Source organism: Octopus bimaculoides, chromosome 14 (assembly GCF_001194135.2).
Source record: "Octopus bimaculoides isolate UCB-OBI-ISO-001 chromosome 14, ASM119413v2, whole genome shotgun sequence".
In the NCBI taxonomy this organism is placed as follows: Eukaryota; Metazoa; Mollusca; class Cephalopoda; order Octopoda; family Octopodidae; genus Octopus; species Octopus bimaculoides.
In genome coordinates, this window is record NC_068994.1 from 6,604,876 (window position 1) to 6,625,175 (window position 20,300).

Consider the following 20,300-nt stretch of genomic DNA (forward strand, 5'->3'; position numbering starts at 1 on the left):
TAGCATATATATATATATATATATATATATATATATATATATATATATTGTACTGAATAATGATAATGTAAGTGTTTTGGTGCATGGCTTTTGGCCCATCCTCTGTGTGCGCACGCACAAACACATTTTTATGTTCTCTTATGTACATATATATTTTGATATAGATGCACTTATATGCATCTGTATTCATATGATAATATTTACCTTCACCCATGCTGCTAAAATTTTCTATTTAAAAAGAATTTTTAAAATTCTGACTTTGGAAACAAAATCATCATCATCACCATGAAGAGATTATGGTTGCTCAACCGGCTGCATTTCCCTGCAATCACATTCTACTGTCTTGGAAAAAAATAACGTTATTTGAATAAATGGGATGGTCACAGCTTGAGAGCCTTTTTGATCTGTCTCTTTCATCATTAAGCAGCATTGTCATCATGATTATCCTTGCATTGCTATAAGGCGAAAGATATCGATAGTCGTTGGCACGACGGGCAAAAACGCCTCGTGGCATTTCATCTGTCTGTATGTTCCAAGTTCAAATTCTGTCGAGGTCAACTTTGCCTTTCATCCTTTCGGGGTTGATAAAAAAAAAGTACCTGTTGCCCTTGTGGCAAAATTTGATACCATTATTATTATTACATGGGTATCCCTTCTCAGTTGAGACCGTTACTGGTGGTGATAGTAGAGATATATCTGTTGTGCATCCAGAATTCGCATCTCTGAGTAGTTTGTATTGCACCTCAATACCTTGCATTTCCAGAGATTTCAACACTGCATTCGTCTTGATGCTATCAGGAGCTTTTTCATAGTCAACTGAATGATACACACAAGAAGCTTGTATTCATTCATTCATTTATTCGTTCTATAAGCTCTGTTATAGTGAATATGTGATCTATCATACTATAGTTCTTAAGGAAACCTGCTTGGTCTATTGGTTGTTGAGGTGTTTTTATAGTCTGGTGACTATGATTTTTGTAAACAGGCTCCCTTCTAAATCTAAATGGGATAATTTATTTTGCTTCTAAATTCAAAGCGCCTATTATGTATTGGCCCTAGACTTTAGCTGTCTGCTATTTGTATTGGAAAGCATGGTCTTTTATTTGGTAAGACCAGATGTATTCAGGTTGAATTGGTAAAAGTTCTTCTGTAAGATGGACTTGAATATGAAAATGACTGCAGGAGAATGGTCTTTGTTTTTATCTCAAGTGATCTGCCCTTGGGCAGGTCCTGTTCATATGAAGCTTCTCCAGCATTCTCAACACAACTTGTGCTGTCCTTCATTGAGTGGTATAACTTCCTCTGCCGAATATCATCCATCACTGTTGCCCTCTTTCTCCTTCCCGATGTGCTCTCATGTATTCCCCACCACCTTCACTGTGCACAGAACCCCACTCTGGCTCGTAATACGTCCTGTCCATATTGCTTTGCTTCTCTCCAACTCTCCAAAGCATCTCTTCATTGCTGGCATGGTCTCTCCAGCAGATCTTCTCCATTCGTTTCCAGAACCACATTTCACAGGTCTTCAGTCTCTAAGCACCAACCTCCTTGGTGGTCCATACCTCTGAGCCATCGAGGATCACTCTAGGATTTTCATCAGCTTCTTCTTTAGGTCACTTTTCTGGCCTTTGGATGGTAGTAATTGCTGGTTGTGTAATATTAAAGGGTCTCTAGAGCCACAAAAATGAAGCATTTTTGAGGAAGAATTTTTCTGGGTGATGAGGTGAACAAAAACCTCAACTTCTCTGAAAGTATTGTAATGTGTTTGGATGGAGTCCTTTAAGCTTATATAGGTTGGTCAAGGTATGAAAGGTTCAAGTTTAAAGACAAGGCAGAGTCCAGTACAATATGGTAGTCCTTGTGCAGTTACTTCAGTGTCAATTCCCAGTATGTATCCAGCGGTACGTTATATAGGTTGCCAATCTTGTCTGCATGGACGAGTATTCCTGGATATTTTCAAAGTTTACTGATTAGGTCACTGATTTTTGACAGGTGAAGCTCAAGAGCTCTTTTCAAGGTGTTCATAAATTATATTTGCAATTTAAAAAATTCATTTTCATTAAAAGTCAGAGATAATAATATAAACACCATTTAAAGACGAAAAACAAAAGTGATTTAAATATTAAAACTTTAATAATATTTATTTAACATGCTAAGAAGTTAATTGATCGATGCAATAAACTGGAAGTTGTAAAGAGAATTTATGAATGCCCTGTTTTAAAGATACTACCTTAATACCTACCCTAAAGATAGGGGAAATTAAATTTGAGCAGAAATCTGTTTTACTCCTTAATTGAATATTCAAATGACATAAGCCATGTTAACAATGATTAAAATATTAAAAATAACCTGAGTTATTTTTAATGTGATCATGTTTTTTTTTATATCAGCATTGCATTGTATGATGAGATATATGAAAAAAAAGCTATATGAGAAAATATTATTCAATTCTATGTCTAAGATGAGGAATTTTTATATTATGTATTAGGCGCAGGAGTGGCTGTGTGGTAAATAGCTTGCTTACCAACCACATGGTTCCGGGTTCAGTCTCGCTGCGTGGCACCTTGGGCAAGAAATCTATATTCTTCTTCCGGTTGGCGTTGGAGGAGCTTGGCTTTTCTTTTGCTTCCAACCTCTAATATTGTGAAACAAATGCGGTGATTTCGACATCAGTGACAATGCGTTATCATCTAAACTAGATGAAATTTCTGCTCTTAATGACCATGCAGAAGTTTGTGAATTAGTGGCTAGTGATTTCAATTGTGTTTTTGCTTTGTAAACTTTTGGTTTTGAAGGATGAGAAGGATGGCAATGCTTGCCAAATGTTTTACATAGAGATAAATTATCATTTTCCAGCACAGTATGCACTCTTTACATTCACTTTTACATTTCCAATGTGTTTTTTCACCGTATTTTCTTTCTATCCTATAAGCAAAGTTAAGATCATCAACTAATTTCACCCTGTTTCTGCTAGTTCCCATTGTAATGAGTTGGCTACACAATAAATATTATCAAATAAATAAAGAAATTACCTTGCCCCTTATTATTGGTTTCTTTAATAATATGATAGGTCGGTTGAAACACTTGTATACCAAGGCAGCAACTCCTCTTTTTTTTTGCGGTGAAATTGTCTTGTGGCAAACTTTCTTACAGCCAAAAATCCTGAGGTGAATTTTCCTGTGGCAAACTTTCTAGATACGGTAAAAAAGAGGGGAAGATGTTTAGAATGTCTTGGTCATAGATTCCTTCACACATCTGATGCAGATTTTGCTATGATTCATTAACAATAATCAAACATTATTTAGTTCCATGGTTGTTGATTTCATGACACCTGCCATCAATATCCAAGACGACCAGCCTACCTTCTGGGTCTAGAAATATTGCTCTTACTTTGAGGTCCAGACTCTTCTGAAAAAGCACCTTGGTACGACCTCCACCCATTCTCGGCAGACACAGAGAAAAATAAATGTCAAATTCTCTGCCGCTGAACATGTGCTGGAAGGCCTGCGGGTTGCAGAGTCTGGTCTCACTGATGGCTATGATATGCACATTCTGTGACTTGATGTTATTTAATAGGTATCCCTGTTTCCAAGGCGACCCCAAGCCATGCATATTTATATAACCGATTCTGAGCATGTTCCTATCATAAGTTGTGCTTTACACACAAAGGGAAGACGAGAGAGAGAGAGAGAGTCACTTACTGTTCAAAAGTTGCTTATCCTTCACCTCACAGTGTTCTCTCAAAAGGTTTTTGTTTAATTTTTTTGAAATCTCCCTACTGCATCTGGGTAGAGAGACTTCAGGGTGTTTTGTGTCACATGTATGATTTTTATGTGTTGTGGTGGTGTTGTGCAAAGGTAGCAACATGGCGTTCTGCCTTCAATGGCCACGTGTATGGTTGTGCCATCTGGAAGTTGAATCAGATCTGGGAGATTTTCTATTGTTTCCAGATTTGCTTGAATTAATAAATCCAACTCTTGTCCAATCCCATTTTGCTGTCCCAGGACGGCAATTTCTAGAATGTTGATTTGATCTCCAAAATCATAACAGATGGCTGACACCAGCCGCCTTATTCCTATTTCAGGGGGCACGTCTTTAGTTTTTACCTTTGTCACCCAACAACCAAAGTAAGTGGGAATCATTATAAATTCCTCACATTCCAGGCTTTTTGTTGCATGTTCCTTTGTACGTTCTTCCATATCAAACCATACCTCTACAGTGGTAAATCTTTTGCCCCTTGTAATGCATGTTTTAAAAGCCCATGTGGGATGTAGACATTTCTCAACTGATTCTTTAGTTGCCTGTTCTATCTTTTATTTTTTGTGATCAGAGTTTTGTAAATAATGGGTTTTTTGGAAACGTCTTGCAAAATGCTTTCTGAAGGACAGAAGCAACAATGATAGAATTGTATTTGGTGTCTTGGCTCCTGTTTCTATAACTTGTACGTTTGCTACAGATGTTGCCATGATTTCTATGAATTCTGTCATAGATTGAACAGCAATAATAGAATCGTATTTAATATCTTTGTCTTCGATTTTCTACATCTGCATATGCTGCAAATGTTACATTGGTTTCTATGAATTCTATCATAGAATGAACAACAATAATAGAATGGTATTTAGTATCTTGGTTGTTGGTTTTTCACATCTGCATATGCTACAAATGTTACGTTGGTTTCTATGAGTTCTATCATAGAATGAACAGCAATAATAGAATTGTATTTAATATCTTTGTCTTTGATTTTCTACATCTGCATATGCTGCAAATGTTACGTTGATTTCTATGAATTCTATCATAGAGTGAACAGCAATAATAGAATCGCATTTAGTATCTTGGTTCAGAAATGGTGTAATCCTAGTGAGTAGGAGCAGTAATCCAACAGGAACAGTAATCCGAAGGCACAAGAATTCCAGGAATTGGGTACTCCTAGTTCAGGATCCATGTGAGCATGCGTTATATAGTGAGTTCAAACAAGAAAAACGACAAAAAAAAACAACAACGCGAGGATGTGATACAGATCTGGCGTTACTGGACGCTCAGGAAAGGAAAGAAAGAGAATTTGACGTTTCGAGCGGAGCTCTTCGTCGGATATTTAGGAAAGTCCAAAAAAGGGAAAACAGAAAAAGAAAAAATCACCAACGATATACACAAGGTTGGTTTTTGACAGGAGCATATGCTACAAATGTTATGTTGGTTCCTATGAGTTCTATCATAGAGTGAACAACAATAATAGAATCGGATTTAGTATCTCAGCTGCTGAGTTTTTGACACACATGCATATGGTACAAATGTTACCACCACCTCCGCCCATTCTCGGCAGACACTGAGAAAAATAAATATCGAGTTCTCTGCCGAACATGTGCTGGAGGCTCCGCGGGTTGTGGAGTCTGGTCTCACTGAGGGCTATGATATGCTCATTCTTTGACTTGATGTCATTTAACAGGTAGCCTTGTTTCCAAGGCAACCTCAAGCCATGCATATTTATACAACCGATTCTCAGCATGTTCCGATCAAAAGTTGTGCTTTACACACGAAAGGAAAAGAAAGAGAGGGAGCGAGAGAGAGAGAGAGAGAGACACTTACTGTTCGAAAGTTGCTTATCCTTCACCTCTAGGTCTAGGGTCACATCAAGGAAATCCACCGTTTTCAGGATGGTCTCTATAGTGACCTTCAGTCCGAAGGAGTTCATGGTGCCTGTGAAGTCCTTTTTGAGCCCATCTAACGCGAGGCCATTACCCTCTCTTGATATTGCCAGCATGTCATCCCTGTAAAGGCCAAAACTAGTTGAAAGGAATTTTTTTTTTTTAGTATATCTAGGGTAAAGAGACCCACTAGGGCACATACATCTGCACTGTCAAAAGCACCCGTTGCCACATTGAAGGAGCGTTCTGGGTCAGTGTGTTTGGTCCAAGCAGACCCCTTACTGAAGAGTAGGGTTCTTATGGTGCATATGTCCTCATTGTTGACATTAGTATGGGCCCTATTGAAGTTGAGTGCCTTTAACAGGAGCTCCCTTGATATGAATGGTTAGAAGTCCACTACATCAAATTGGGCAAACCTAGCCCTACCCTTCTTGCTGTTGGCCTTAAACCATGTAATGGCTTTGTTGATGTTGCGCCAAACGGCGAGGTCAGAGACGTTTCTAACGCCATTACTGATCTTCCTGACAAACCATTTGCTCACCTGTTCGATCTCAAGCTTTGCTGGGTCTCTCAGCCAGTGTTCTTTTTATTGATGGAATCAAAACATTGAAGGAAACAGTTCTTGAACTATTTTCACAGAGTTAATTCAAAACTATGCCTAAAACTCACAAATTTTAGGCATATTTTCAGAATAAGCACATCATCATAACCCTTCTTCAATAGTTTCTTTGCCCCCCCCCCCCCACTTCAGCCAAGTAGATTGGTATGAGAATCAGTTTGTCACTCCTTAATTTTGTTATAAGGTGCTTCCTGACTTCCTCCTCAATCAGGAATGTTACATTTATCATATTGAATCATTTTCCTCTTGTGACACATGTTTTGGTATCCAAGATTGGCACTGGACAATTTTCACTAAAACTAGTAAAATATTCTTTTTTTTTTATTTCTGAACGTTTCCCTAAACCACAATAATTTGTAAGACTGAAACAAATGTGGAATTCATTTATTTAAGTCTCCTACTCACCGATTTGAGACAAAGTTTTTCAAGCCATGAATAAAACCTTGTGAACCAACAAACTTTCACACACACATACACAAACAGGGGTCAACAATAATAGGTATACAGTTGCTTAAAATGAGCAATATATTCTTTTTATTTTTTTATTTCTCTCTGAACTGCAATAATTTGTAAGACTGAAACAAGTGTGGAATGCATTTTTACAGAAGTAAAAAAGGCATAATTCAGTACCTACCATGTCTTGGAAAGGGAAAGTCGATGTGCCTTGTATGGTTCCAGTGTAATGAAACATTTGCTCAATGGATCGGGTGAGGAATGATTTTCCACTGTTTGCTACACCTTCTAATACAAGCATATTTGTTTTGGGATGGTTTTCGTTTAATACATCTCATACATCCTGTACAAATTGTTGAGGACCATTTTGCTGTATATTTTTCATGAAAGAGTTAGTTATAGTAATCTTTGGTTTGATATGCCGTCCAGCCCATTTTGAGGAATTTTTTCTTAAAATCTATGTCTAATGTTTTTAATTTCAAGATTTCTGCAACTTTTTTAATCATTGTCTCATATTGCAGATGAGATAAATCTATCCTGAAGTTTTGAGCATTTGGTTTGTTACACCAATCATCTTTAAACTCAGTTTCATTTCTGTACTTGTTTTCAGAATTCAGAAAACTCAAGTAATTGAATAGACTCCTGTGTATTTCTCTTACATTGACAAATGTTGGTTCTGTTTATTTTTCTGCATGTATTTTTCTCGATGATCCTGTGTAGTGTGTAGTTTTTGGTATGTATTCTTCTGTGCACCAGTAACTGAATGTTTTGTTGGCCCCTTTTTCACTGCTGAGTAGTAGTTGTCTTGGTTATATTCTTTATTTGGCACACAGGCCATGGCACAGAGGGGGACAGCACAAAGACAGACAGAACACCACAGTGGGGACAAAAAACATAAAACGAATGAATGAGAGATGGATAATAATTAAATGAGGATGTAATAGCTACTTGAACCCCACTCTCAAGCAGTACCATTTAACTGTTTAAATACAAAGTTTTTATATCATTTCTTCTACCTCCCCCTACACATACACTTTTTTTTTTCTTTTTAGTATCATATATGTAGTCTTCAAAAATTCTAAAAGCTTACTCATGCTTTACCATTTTATATATGGCAACAAGTTGTCGTAATCTATAACTGACGGTAGGTCGTCAAACTTTACCCTCACTCCCATTGGATCCATCTTGTTTCTAAACCATTCCTTTAATTTTTTGTACCTCTCTTTGACTACTACTATGGCTTTTGTACTTTATGGGTAATTTAACTCTTATCACCGATTTAAATTTGGTGATTTTCTTTTCTATATCTGCAGCAACTAATGTGAGATTGCAGACCTGGCAACTAATGTGAGATCGCAGCCATGGCCGATGCCAGTGTTGCATGTCCGGCCCATTAAAAAGTACCCTTGATGCATTGGGTGATATGATATTCTTGAGAAGACCTATTGAGTCAAGTAAAACTAAGATAGTAGCTGTGGCCAGTGCCCCTTGAACGGCTCCCATGCCAGTGGCATGTAAAAAGTACCATCCGAGCGTGGTTGATGCCAGGTCTGCCTGACTAGCTCCCATGCCGGTGGCACATAAAAGTCACCCACTACACTCTCCGAATGGTTGGCGTTAGGGAGGGCCTCCAACTGTAGGAACCTTGCGAGATCAGATTGGAGCCTGGTGCAGCTGCTGGCTTTCCAGACCTCAGTCAAACCATCCAACCCATGCCAGCATTTAAAACGTGTGTTAAACGATGATGATGATGGTCTGTAGAGATAACCTTAACAAATGATGTAAAAAGCACACTGCTAATGCAGTAGAACGTGGTATTGACTTATAAAAATGTTTAATATACTTTATACTATACAAGGTACAGCAGAAGTAATGTCCTTTTTGCATTTGATAACTTTTATAGTATAAAAATTCTTAATATTATGGAGATGTACTTGCATAGCAAGTGACTTGATCTGAGATCGTGTGCTGGAACGAAAACAATTGCAGCATGGAAGGTGTTTATAAGCCATTTAAGAAACACACAAAAACCGTTAGATTCACTTCAACATTTAAATTTAATTTGTCAATATATTTTCGTCGCTTTGAGACCGCGACCTGCTGCAGCACGGAATTTTGTCAGTGAACAGGTCGCGGTCTCAAAGCGACGAAAATATTTTGGCAAATTAAATTTAAATGTTGAAGTGAATCTAACGGTTTTTGTGTGTTTCTTAAATTTTTGATAATTAATCTTTTATTGAACACAAATTTATTGCATTACTTAAAGAAACGAATAATGAACTAATGAAAAAATCTTAGAAGTTTTAGGAAATTTATTAAGTATTGTTTCACAACCTGATTCAAATACAAAGGGGCATTATTTCCTCTGCACCCTGTTTTATGGTTGCATAACAAAATACCATGTACCTTACAAGTCATTAGTATTATGGGAAGTATCCTGCTTGATCAGTTTGTAAATACAGTGATAAAATGTAAAAAAAAATCTAATTATTGTTACCTTGTTGGCATTTATTATGGAAAAATTAAAAATGTTACAAATGCTATTATTGTTTTTGTTGTTTATTTGTTTCGGTTTTAAAATTTCTTTTTGTGTTTTATGTTAGTGTTGCAGAAAAGTTTTTCTTGAGACAACTTTTGGTTCCATGAAACTAAGCCTTTTGTTTTTTGTTTTATTATTATTAAAGTGTTTTTATTTAAATTAAAAACCCTCTCTCGTAATCTTTTGTGTAAGAACCATTTGTTAAGTTTTGTTACAAACATTAACTTTATACTTATTTCATCGACCCCAAAAGGATGAAAGACAAAGTCGACCTCAGCTGAATTTGATCTTAGAATGTAAAGACAAACAAAATGCTATAAATGATTCTGCCAGCTCGCTGCCTTAATAATAATAATAATAAAAAAGTCTTTTCCTAAATTCCTCTAAATTCTTCATTACTTTCAAAATTAATCAAAGCATATCAATTATATTAATATGCTAACTTTTTGTTTTTTTATGTACATAACTGTGGTGTGTGTCACACTTACTTCAAAGGAAGAGGTAAAAAGGTTGAAGGGAGAGGTACAAAGAAAAAGAGAAATAAATGGTGTTAAGCAGAGGAGGTGTAGTTGAAGTGAGTGGCAAAGCGGGAGGGGGGGAAGGACAGAGAAGAAGCGAGAGAGAGACAGTGAATGGTGACCGAAAGAAAGGAAGGTGTCGTTCCTTTTTACACTGTGTATTTGAAAAGAAAAATGGTAAGTAAAGAGTTTAGCAGCTGCAAGTGAGACACATTTCACCATGCTGTCGCTTGTCTCCCCACCCCCATTAGCTTTTGGTAGCTTTTTCAGTTTCATGTTGAGCTTCACAGAGGCGATGACAAGTGACCAAGGCCATGACGATATGTTGTGCTTCAGAAGACTCGTAAAGCCAAGTGAAACTGTAATCATGGCCATTGTGGGTGTCATGTATATGTCACCTGTGAAATCGTAGCTGTGGCTATTACTGGTGTCGTGTAAATGGCACTCTTGCAGGTGGCACGTAAAAAGCAGCCATTACACTCTCGGAGTGGTTGGTGTTAGGAAGGGCATTCAGTTGTAGAAACCAGTCCAAATCAGACTGGAACCTGGTGCCACTCTTCAGCTTACCAGTTCCATGTATGTGTGTATGTGATAGTTTTTGATTAGCAGCGTCGATTTTTACAATTCTGTAAATAATAATAACAGTATTTTATAAGCTATCACCGTGCAATGACTAAAGAAAATAGTCTAATAATGGGGCATATAAGCCCTCAACGGAAAAAAAGTAGGTTTTCCTGTCTGTGCATACAAGAATAGATTAAGCAGTGCAGGGGTGTACATGAAGACGGAAAAGTGTCTCTGAAGAGCTCACAGATGTGTGATGAAAGATTTTCAGGCAATGGACATGAGTTAAAATGAGAGCAGTAATAAACGAGGGGAGAACGAATATATAGTGCATGTGTATATTTGGTAAAGATAAAAAAATGACCATCCCAAAATATAACACGTTTCAACACACGGTTTCAGAACAGGAATCTGGCAACACAAATTCGTGAACGTGTATACATGTACATATATGTCGTCGTCATCATCATCATCATCATCATCATCGTCATGGTCGTCGTATAACGTATCCCTTCCATGCTGGCATGGGTTAGACAGTTTGACAGGAGATAGATAGACAGAGAGGTATACTTTTATCTCTACTAGTTTCAGTTATTGGTCTGTGGTCATGCTGGAGCACCACATTCAACAGTTAAATTGAAAACGGTGTATGTGCGTGTGTGTGTGTGTGTGTATATATATATGTGTGTGAATATATAAATTATATATGTGTATGTATATGCATGCGTGTGTGTATTTGTTCACACACAGACATAACTTGTTAAAACAAAAAGAAAAAAACGCAATTTCAAATGCAAGCTTACGCATGTATACGAATATCCATATATACCGTTCTATGCCAGACATTTGAACGCATGGAGACAAACTGGTAGTTCACCGGTTTATAGATCTCGAATTACCGCCAACGTTGCTGTTGTCTGATCGTAGCATTTTGCTCAGTCGGAGTCCAACAACCAAAACAAATGTTCCAGCTATGCTGCTTGCCGTTCTGCAGCAGATGCATTGACAGAGAGGACGGGCGGTGGCGTGTCTATCCCAGCTAAGCTGATCTTGCCCTGTAGAATAATATTATCCTCCTCATCCGAACTTTAGATGGTAAGATACATATATATATATATTATATCTAAATGTGTGCGTATATATATTTATCTGTGTGTGTATATAAATTTTGTTTGGTGTTTGTGCGTATAGTGTCTGTACTGATACATGTATGTATTTATGCTTATATATAAATATATGTGTGTCAATGTATATATTTATATACGTAAGTTGTCTAAAAGCCCATAAGTCAAGGAAAAGATTGCATTCGTATATCTGTCAATAAAGTGGGTATATATAATACGACACTTCGGATATATATATATATATGTGTGTGTTGAATTTCAAAAGAAAAATATCTCTATTTATCTGTCAGTCTATCTGTCTGTCTATCTCTGTTTGTTTGTTAGTATATCTATCAGTCTATTTATCTGTCTTTCTTTCTTACTCTTGTCTTTTCTTTCTTTCTTTATTTATTTATGCCCTTTTATTAAGTCCCATCTTCCTTCCTTTTCTTCTTCTGTCCTTTTCTCTCTTTCTTCTTTTGAATATTTCTTTCTCTGTTTGTCTTCGTTTCTGTCTAGTTTAGGATCATCGAATCGTGGCGTGTCTTTGATTTCAGTTGCGAGCGTTGTAAAAACAACACTATTAACAAACAAATATAAAGACACATACACACACACACACACACACACGACTTGACAATCAACACACACACACATATATATTATACACACTGTCTTTTATTCCTCTGCTTAGCGATTTCTCTAAATACACAGCAAATATTGTTGTGTATATGGTAATTATACACTATATGGTAATTATACACTAACTATAAAACAACAGAAATACTTTCATTGTATATGGTTTATTATTTTGGTTCCTTAACTTCAAGTGATCTCTGATCAAGCAGCTCTATATTCATAGACATTTCAGCCGTGACCATCCAATCTTTATTATTATTATTATTATCATCATTTGCAGACGAGTGTCGTTTATTTTAATAGGGTTAGATGCAATTTCAGGGTATTTGGTTACTTTTTCTAGCAGACCAAGGAAGTGACTACGGTGGAGATAGATTCTTTAATTGGTTCGTTGGTCGTTCATTCGAAGTAAATAAACATATCTTCTTCTGTTCGTTCGTTCGCAAGCAACACTCGAACTCCCGCCTTTAAAAGGCCTGTTTATTGTTTTTGTTACCGCCTTTAGATCGATCGTAGTGTCTCAATCAAACACAACCAAGGCCAGACCAGGTTTGTTGTTGTTTTGTTTTCGTCTTTCCATACTTCAATTGATCTTTCACTCCCCCCCTCTCTCTCTCTTTCTTAACGACTGTTAACAAATTCCTCGTCACTTAGATGAAATGAAGCCAGCACAGACTTAAACCTAAATAATAACATTTATGATTCGAAACTGGGAACTTTATAGTGTTCTCTTTCTCTCTCTCTCTCTCCACACACATACATATGTAACGTCGTCTTTGCAACCACATAGCCGCCCCCTTGGGTAATCATTGCACTGGGCCCTGCAGCAAGCTACAACATATATAGATCAAAACTGGGCCCCTGGACAACTGCCCAGTGCGTCCCTGTCTGAAGACGGCATCGCGCGCGCACACACACACACACGTAACTATAATTTGCATTTTGTTTCCTAACAAGTTTTTCAGGGACAAACAAGAATAAAACAAAAACACACACAAAAAAAAAACGTATGTTCGATTCGAAACTGGAAACTTTTTATAAAAATAATTCTGACTATCCAAATGGTCTTTATATAGTATTGTGATAACTATATATATATATGTGTGTGTGTGTGTGTGTGAGAAAGAATGTATGTGTGGGCGCGCACATTCACCCCGTGTATATAACAGTATGTCTGCATTCTGTTTATACTGTCTTTACTTGCGTGCGCGCACATACACATACATATACATACATACATACATGCACGCAGATACGTGTGTATGTGTATGGTTGCTAAGTTCTGTGTGTGTTTGTATCCATATGTATATGTTATGTTGTTTGTTTGCTAGCCTTGCACAAAAGTATAGCAAGCTGTTATTAGCTTCTTGTAAGTGCGCGTGTGAGAGAGCATGCGTGTGTTGTGTTGCATTTGCGCGCTTATATAAGCGTATCGAGTCACACCAAGGCAACTCGTAGTGACACATACAACACACACACACACACACACACACACACGCACGCACATACATTTACTCATAGTCACATAATACGGAAACAAAGGCAAACTGCTCGTATATGGTCCACATACACACACAGACACTTGATGACACATACAAACAAAAATGCATATTCGCAAACACCCATCCTACACCAGACGCACGCACATGCATAAAGATACACATGCACACATGCGCGCACTCACACACACACACACACAAACACATAGGCTTTCGCTATCCGAACTGAATACAAGCATACGCACGCGAGTTGTAGCTCGACCTGCGAAGAATAGCAGCCACATTTCCCTAAAATAATCTCAAACTCTGTATCTCAAATACGGGAAGGACACATTGCGTAATATACCTTTCTGAATATCTTGCAAAAAAACGGTATGGTCACTTCTGGCATGCATTTGATCCTAGTTCTGGTCGACTTATGGTTAAATAAAATCTGGCATACACATACTCGACTTGTTGGGAATAGCAGCCAGGAAGAAGGACACAATGAGTACTATACCCCTACATATCTCGAAAAATGACAATATGGTCACGGCTGTCATAGCATTGATCTTACTTCTGCTCGAAGTGGGTCGACTGCGGGTTAAATAAAATCGAGCACGCACACACACACACGCACTGACTGTGGCTTGCATATACATACAGTGACAAGCATACGCTGCACAGTCACACGATGCAGGCATATTTACAGAGAGAGAGAAATGACACACGGGTATATATTGTACTGGAGAGGAGCAGTGCATGTGTACGCATGAGTCCACAGACAAAATGACACACACGCACACTAATAGTAACGAAATTCATTCACACCACATTCACAACATATATATGTGTATATATAGTGGCAAGAAACTCTCAAGAGTGTGTATATATATATATATATATATATATATATATATATATATATATATATATATATATATATATATATATAAATACATAGACATATATATGTATATATATATACATAGACATATGTATGCATATATATATATATATATGTACATATTTATATATATATGTATGTGTGCGTGTGTGTTAGGTGGAGAAATGTAGTTTTAATTGAGGTCTGAGGACATCTTTCGGTCGGCTTTACTCAGAGTTTCGTATGGATCACATATCAAACTCGAGAACACTTAGTTACAGATTACTTTTTTCTCTCTCCTCCCCCCTCCCACATCCCTCCCCTGTAAATTCAAGTACATGACACACACACGCATACACACACACGCACGCACCAGGTGTTTTGCAAGAACACATCTTGTTTTTATTCTGCCTGTTTGCTACGTTGCAAACATCACCCATTCCCCCCCACCGCCACTTCCTCCTATTATGTCTCTCTCTCTCTGTCTCTCTCTTCCTTCCTCTCTCTCTCTCTCTCTCTCTCTCTCTCTTTCAGTCATTTTTGTCTCCTTCCATCCTTGGTGTTGTTGCCTGACAGTGAAAGAAGAAGAAGAAGAAAGCCATCGAAATTTGTTACGTTAATAGTAATTTACTAGTTTCTTGGAGACGTGTGAGAGAGAGATTTTATAGGAGAGTGTGTGTGAGAGACAGAGATTTCATAGGAGAGTGTGTGAGAGACAGAGAGAGAGAGTTGACAAGTCTTTTTCACATCTCTCTCTCTCACACACGGTCTTTCTCTCTCTGTATCACACTCGCCTTCTGTTACTTGGACCGAAATGTCCGCAGTTCGAATCGTGGTGTATCCCCCTACCATTTTCTGTTGCCATTATCTTGTTTTTTGTTTTGTTTTGTTTTGTTGTTTTTTTTTCTATACAATTTCTTTGTTTTGCAAAGCGCCAAATGAAGAAACGGTGATGACGACGAAAAGACAGAGAGAAAGAGAGAGAGAGAGAGAGAGAGAGAAGAGAAAAAAAGAGGGGGGAGGAGAAATAAGTGGCTGGAAGCCAATGACTATTGAAGGAGTGGTGGTGGTGGGGGAGGGGGGACCAGAGAAAGAGAGAGAGAGGGAGAGAATATTAGTTTAGGTAGGTGGGTAACAGACGAGTAGAGAGGCTTCCTCCACCACCGCCGCCGCCACTACGGTTTCATCTCTCCTCCTCCTCCTCCTCCCTCCTGTTGTTTTTGAGAAATCTGTTGTTGATGCTGTCGTGACTACAGCAGCTGCTGTTGCAGCTGCTGCTCAAACTTGTGTTATTTCTGTTGCTACTGCTGCTGCTGCTGTCAAGAACTGTTAGTATTGTTAGAGGTGGTGGTGTTGCCACAGCTGCTGTTCAGTAATAACAACAACAACAACAGTAACAACAACAACATCTGCTGTTGTTTTTGCAGACTTCACTGCTGTTGTTGTCACATATTCCTGCTGCTGCTGTTCCAGTTGTTGTTGTTTCTGCTGCTTAAACTGCAGTTGCTGTTATAACTACTACAATTGCCGTTGCCGTTAATACTACTACTACTACTACTACTACTACTACTACTGCTGCCACCATTACTACGATTACCACTACTAGTGATGTTGTTGCTCTTATACTACTACTCTACTGCACAGAGAACTGCTGGTGGTGCTGCTGCTGTTGCCACTCTGCTGCACCTATAACTGCCGCCGCCGCCGCCGCTGTTGTTATTGTTGTCTTCGGTTACAACAACAACAGCAACAACTACCGCCGCTACTACTTCACTGCAACCACTACCATGCTATCACCGTTACAGTGCTTACTGTTGTTGTTTCTATCACGACGACGACGACCACCACCACCACCACCACCATTTCTGCAGTTGCTGTTGTTAGCACCATCATCACCACCACCACCCGTCACCACTACCACCAACACCACCACCACCACCATTGCTGCTGATGTTGCTCTAATTTATTTTGCTAAGATGTTGTTATTCTGTTGTTGTGTGTGAAGACAGTTGAAAACTCTAAAAGCGAAGGGACAAGCCCCATGCCTAGATAACATACATTTTCATCTTCTTTGTTTCAATGCTGACTTCTTTCCTGTTCAAACGTGGTTTCCTAAAAGAAGTGACATTAAACTGCAGTAGTTTTACAAAACGTAGACAGATAAGAACTCAAAGCAAATGGATCATCTCTCTGCTTTAGAGACTGTCTTATGTCCTACAGGAATATATATCATGGCATGAGGTAGGTTTAGTTTTTGCTATGTTGTTTTGTTTTTGTTTCGTTTCTTATAGTGTCTGATAAGAAAGGACATTGCCAACACACTCCGTACCCCACACACATACATATCATAGACTCATAGCTGAAGGGTGGGGAGTTTTGAGAGAGGGGGGGTTATATGCGTTGATTTTTATTTCCTGTCAACTGTGGATGGTAGACAACAAGTGGATATAAAACCTTCCTTTTACTGTAAACTCTCACTGATTTCTCTGAAAGAATTTGGCCTACGAGGGCATTGCATTTTGTGGGGGTAGTTACTTTGAATTACTCAATGCAGCAGCAGACTGCTCCCCCCACATCCCTGCTGCATCTGTTGTCTTTAGAAAGCAGGCCTCATAGTAAGGCATATGTGTTTTGAATTTAAATTCTCAACCTCAAGATAGCATGCTTGGCATATAGTTAGGTTGACCCTGTCCTGTTTCTATGCGAGGTTGTGTTTCCCATTGAGCAGATGTGTTTTTGTGAAGGGCTGGAAGTGGTGGACACTGCTAATATGACAGTAATGCTTGTTTGTGTCAGTGGCATGGTGTCAAAACAGGGATAAACACACACACACACACACACATACATTTATATATGCGTGTGTGTTGTGTGTGAGTGTAAGTAGATGTTGTCATTGAATGTGTGGTATCCCTTTTCCAGTTCTCCGTGAAAATATGCCCAGTCATGAAGAAATATTAGCTTGCTGGAAAACAAGCAAGGGTTAGTGTCAGGAAGAGCATCAAACGACACAAAATCTGCTTCTGTGAATTCTGTCTGGTTTATGCTACCACGGAAAAGTGGGTGTTAAAATGATACTAATGAAACGAGTCACAACTGAAACGGTGATCAAAGGGTTCATAAGTTGGGTGTTTCTAAGTCTTTGATGGTTTTTAAGGATCATAATTGCACTCTGGCTTTAGGGGTCCTAATATTACTATTTCGTCTGTCATTATGTTTTGAGTTCAAATTCTGCTGAGGTCAGCTTTGCCTTTCAACCTTTTGGGGTTGATAAATTAAGTACCAGTTGCATACTGGAGTCGATCTAATCGACTGCCTCCCCCCTCTTCCAAAATATCGGGCCTTGTGCCTAGAATAGAAAAGAATATTAATCTCTTGAGGTGGTGAGCTGCCAGAATCGTTAGCACGTCAGGCAGAATGCTTAGCAGCACTGCGTCTGTCTTTGCAGTCTGAGTTCAAATTCTGCCCAAATCGACTTTGCCTTTCATCCTTCCAGGGTCAATAAAATACATTCAAGTTGAGCACTGTAATCGACTTACCCCACCCTCCCCTAAATTGCTAGCTTTGTGCCAAAATTTGAAACCAATATTAATCCCTTGAGGTAGGACACCCTGGCTGTCTTGGGGAATTTAAAGCAGTGTAATAGCAAATTGACCCCAGGACTTATTCTTTGTAAGTCTAGTACTTATTCTATCAGTCTCTTTTGCCAAACTGCTAAGTTACAGGGATGTAAACACACCAACATCGGTTGTCAGACAAACAGACACAAAAATACACACATAACTATATATATATATATATATATATATATGATGGGCTTTCAATTTCTGTCTACCAAATACACTCACAAGGTTTTGGTTGGCCTGAGGCTATAGTAAAAGACACTTGTCCAAGGTGCCATGCAGGGGGCTGAACCCAGAACCATGTGGTTGGGAAGAAAGCTTCTTACCACACAGCCACTCCTCAAGTACTGGGGTTGATTTGCTAAACTAAAAGCCCTTCAAAGCTATACCCCAGCATGGACATAGTCCAATGATTGAAACAAGTAAAAGATTATAGAGGCTGTCATTTTGATTAGGCCTAATCAGAGCTATTGTAACTCCATTATAGGCCCCTCTCTACAAGGTCCCTTACACATTCAACTACAGCATAAATAAATTAGCATTAGGCCCCTAGACCTGTGAAGTACCTAGTGTAGCTATGCTTTAAGACAGTGCTGGGCATAGCAAATTGGCATTTTATCCTTCTGATCCTAACCCTATCTTAAAGATCAATGGTTTATATCCTATCAGTAGAGCTATCTTAAAATGTAATTTTATTTTGAATGGTCCAGTCTACTTGGCTGTAAAGAGATACTCTGGTGAAGTACAGGTCATATCTGTTAGCACAACAATTACCACTTAACTAACTAGTATCTTTTGTTAGCTGGCAATGCTGACTTTAACCTTTTTCATACCAATCTGCTTGAGACCACCTCTAGTTCTCAGACACAAACTTTTTTGTATCTAAGCAACCTAAATTCAAATCTTCCTCCAAAATTTCATGTTAATTTATTTGTAAACAGCTTAATAATGACACAGTTATCTTACTAAATTCCTCATTATTTTCGAAATTAATTAAAAACAAAGGCAGCCTATTTCAACAGAAATATGATAACAAAAGAGTTAAAGCAATCTAAATTTAAACCTTTCATCAAAATTCCATGCTAATTTATGTTCTTAACACCAGCTTAATTACGAAAAAGTTATTTTACTAACGACTTCCTTATTTTCAATATTAATTGAGACAAAGACAGTGTATACTTCGACAGAAATATGGTAAATTCTCTCACACACCTGGAGTTTTGTGAGTGCCCCCAATTTACTGGATTATAGGGCACTAGCTATAAGATGATTCTTCACAGTTTTGCAAAGCCGGTTGTTAGTGTTTGGAAAGAAGTGTGGAAATTCTCAGAATAGATAGCTACATGCATGCACACCCATACAAGACTAAGCACCAAGGGATGTTGTTCAGGGACAGGTCAGCTTCGATCAAGCGGATCCATTGTTTAAGATATTCCAACCAAAACCTTTCCTATTTTGTGCATACTTTTATCTAGAACTACATTATTCTATTTGTCCTTTTTTTTTGTAAGATGTTGGAGTAAAATCTGACTGCTATTTCTAGCAGATTGAGCATCCATGTAAAAGCTCAACACAACTAAACTGTTCAAAAGAGCAAAGGAACCGGTATTAAGGAAGGGTAAGAAAATATTAGATTTATAAGCCCTAAAATTCACTCTATAATTGCCCCTTTTGGGATTCATAGTCTTACTAGTACTGGTGATATAAGAAAAAAAGCTCCTAGTACATGCTGTGGAGTGGTGGTTGTTAGGAAGAACATCCAGCCATAGAAGCCATACCAGAGCAGACACTAGACCACAATGCAATCTTTGGACCCATTGAATCCTGTCATACCATTCAATCTATGTCAGCATGGAACATAGGCTTTGACTCATTAACTGCCATGGCCTGTTGCTGGAACTTTCCCATGATGCCACATGTTTCATGTGGTCACACCACATACTGTTTGATTACAAGGGAATGTAATTATTATTATTATTATTATTATTATTATTATTATTATTATTACAATGTTTCATAGTCAACCCTTTAGTGTTCGCATTATTCTGCCAAAATTAATGCTTTTTTATCCACATTGTTTTGAACTAATCAAGCATTATCTTGTAGCTATGAGATCTTGATCATCATCATCATCATCATCATCATCGTTTAACGTCCGCTTTCCATGCTAGCATGGGTTGGACGATTTGACTGAGGACTGGTGAAACCAGATGGCTACACCAGGCTCCAATCTGATTTG

The 20,300-nt window shown here is 38.1% G+C and overlaps 2 protein-coding genes across 9 annotated transcripts in view; both read left to right on the forward strand.

The window, feature by feature from the left end:
* Nucleotides 1-9,257, forward strand: part of LOC106873401 (SMC5-SMC6 complex localization factor protein 2) — a 34,694-nt gene extending 25,437 nt beyond the window's left edge. For all 5 annotated transcript variants that reach the window (XM_052972658.1, XM_014920748.2, XM_014920752.2 and 2 more), the window contains one exon: nucleotides 8,028-9,257. The gene's annotated coding sequence lies outside the window, so the exon portion shown is untranslated. The remainder of the gene's footprint in view (nucleotides 1-8,027) is intronic.
* Nucleotides 9,258-11,221: 1,964 nt separating this feature from the next.
* The window catches only part of LOC106873402 (zinc finger protein 271), a 40,820-nt gene continuing 31,741 nt past the window's right edge, over nucleotides 11,222-20,300 (forward strand). The window contains exon 1 of one of the 4 annotated variants that reach the window (XM_052972657.1): nucleotides 11,222-11,430. The gene's annotated coding sequence lies outside the window, so the exon portion shown is untranslated. Of the gene's footprint in view, nucleotides 11,431-15,690; nucleotides 16,683-19,579; nucleotides 19,680-20,300 lie in introns of those variants that run through there. The other 3 variants (XM_052972653.1, XM_052972654.1, XM_052972655.1) reach the window with 3 other exon arrangements.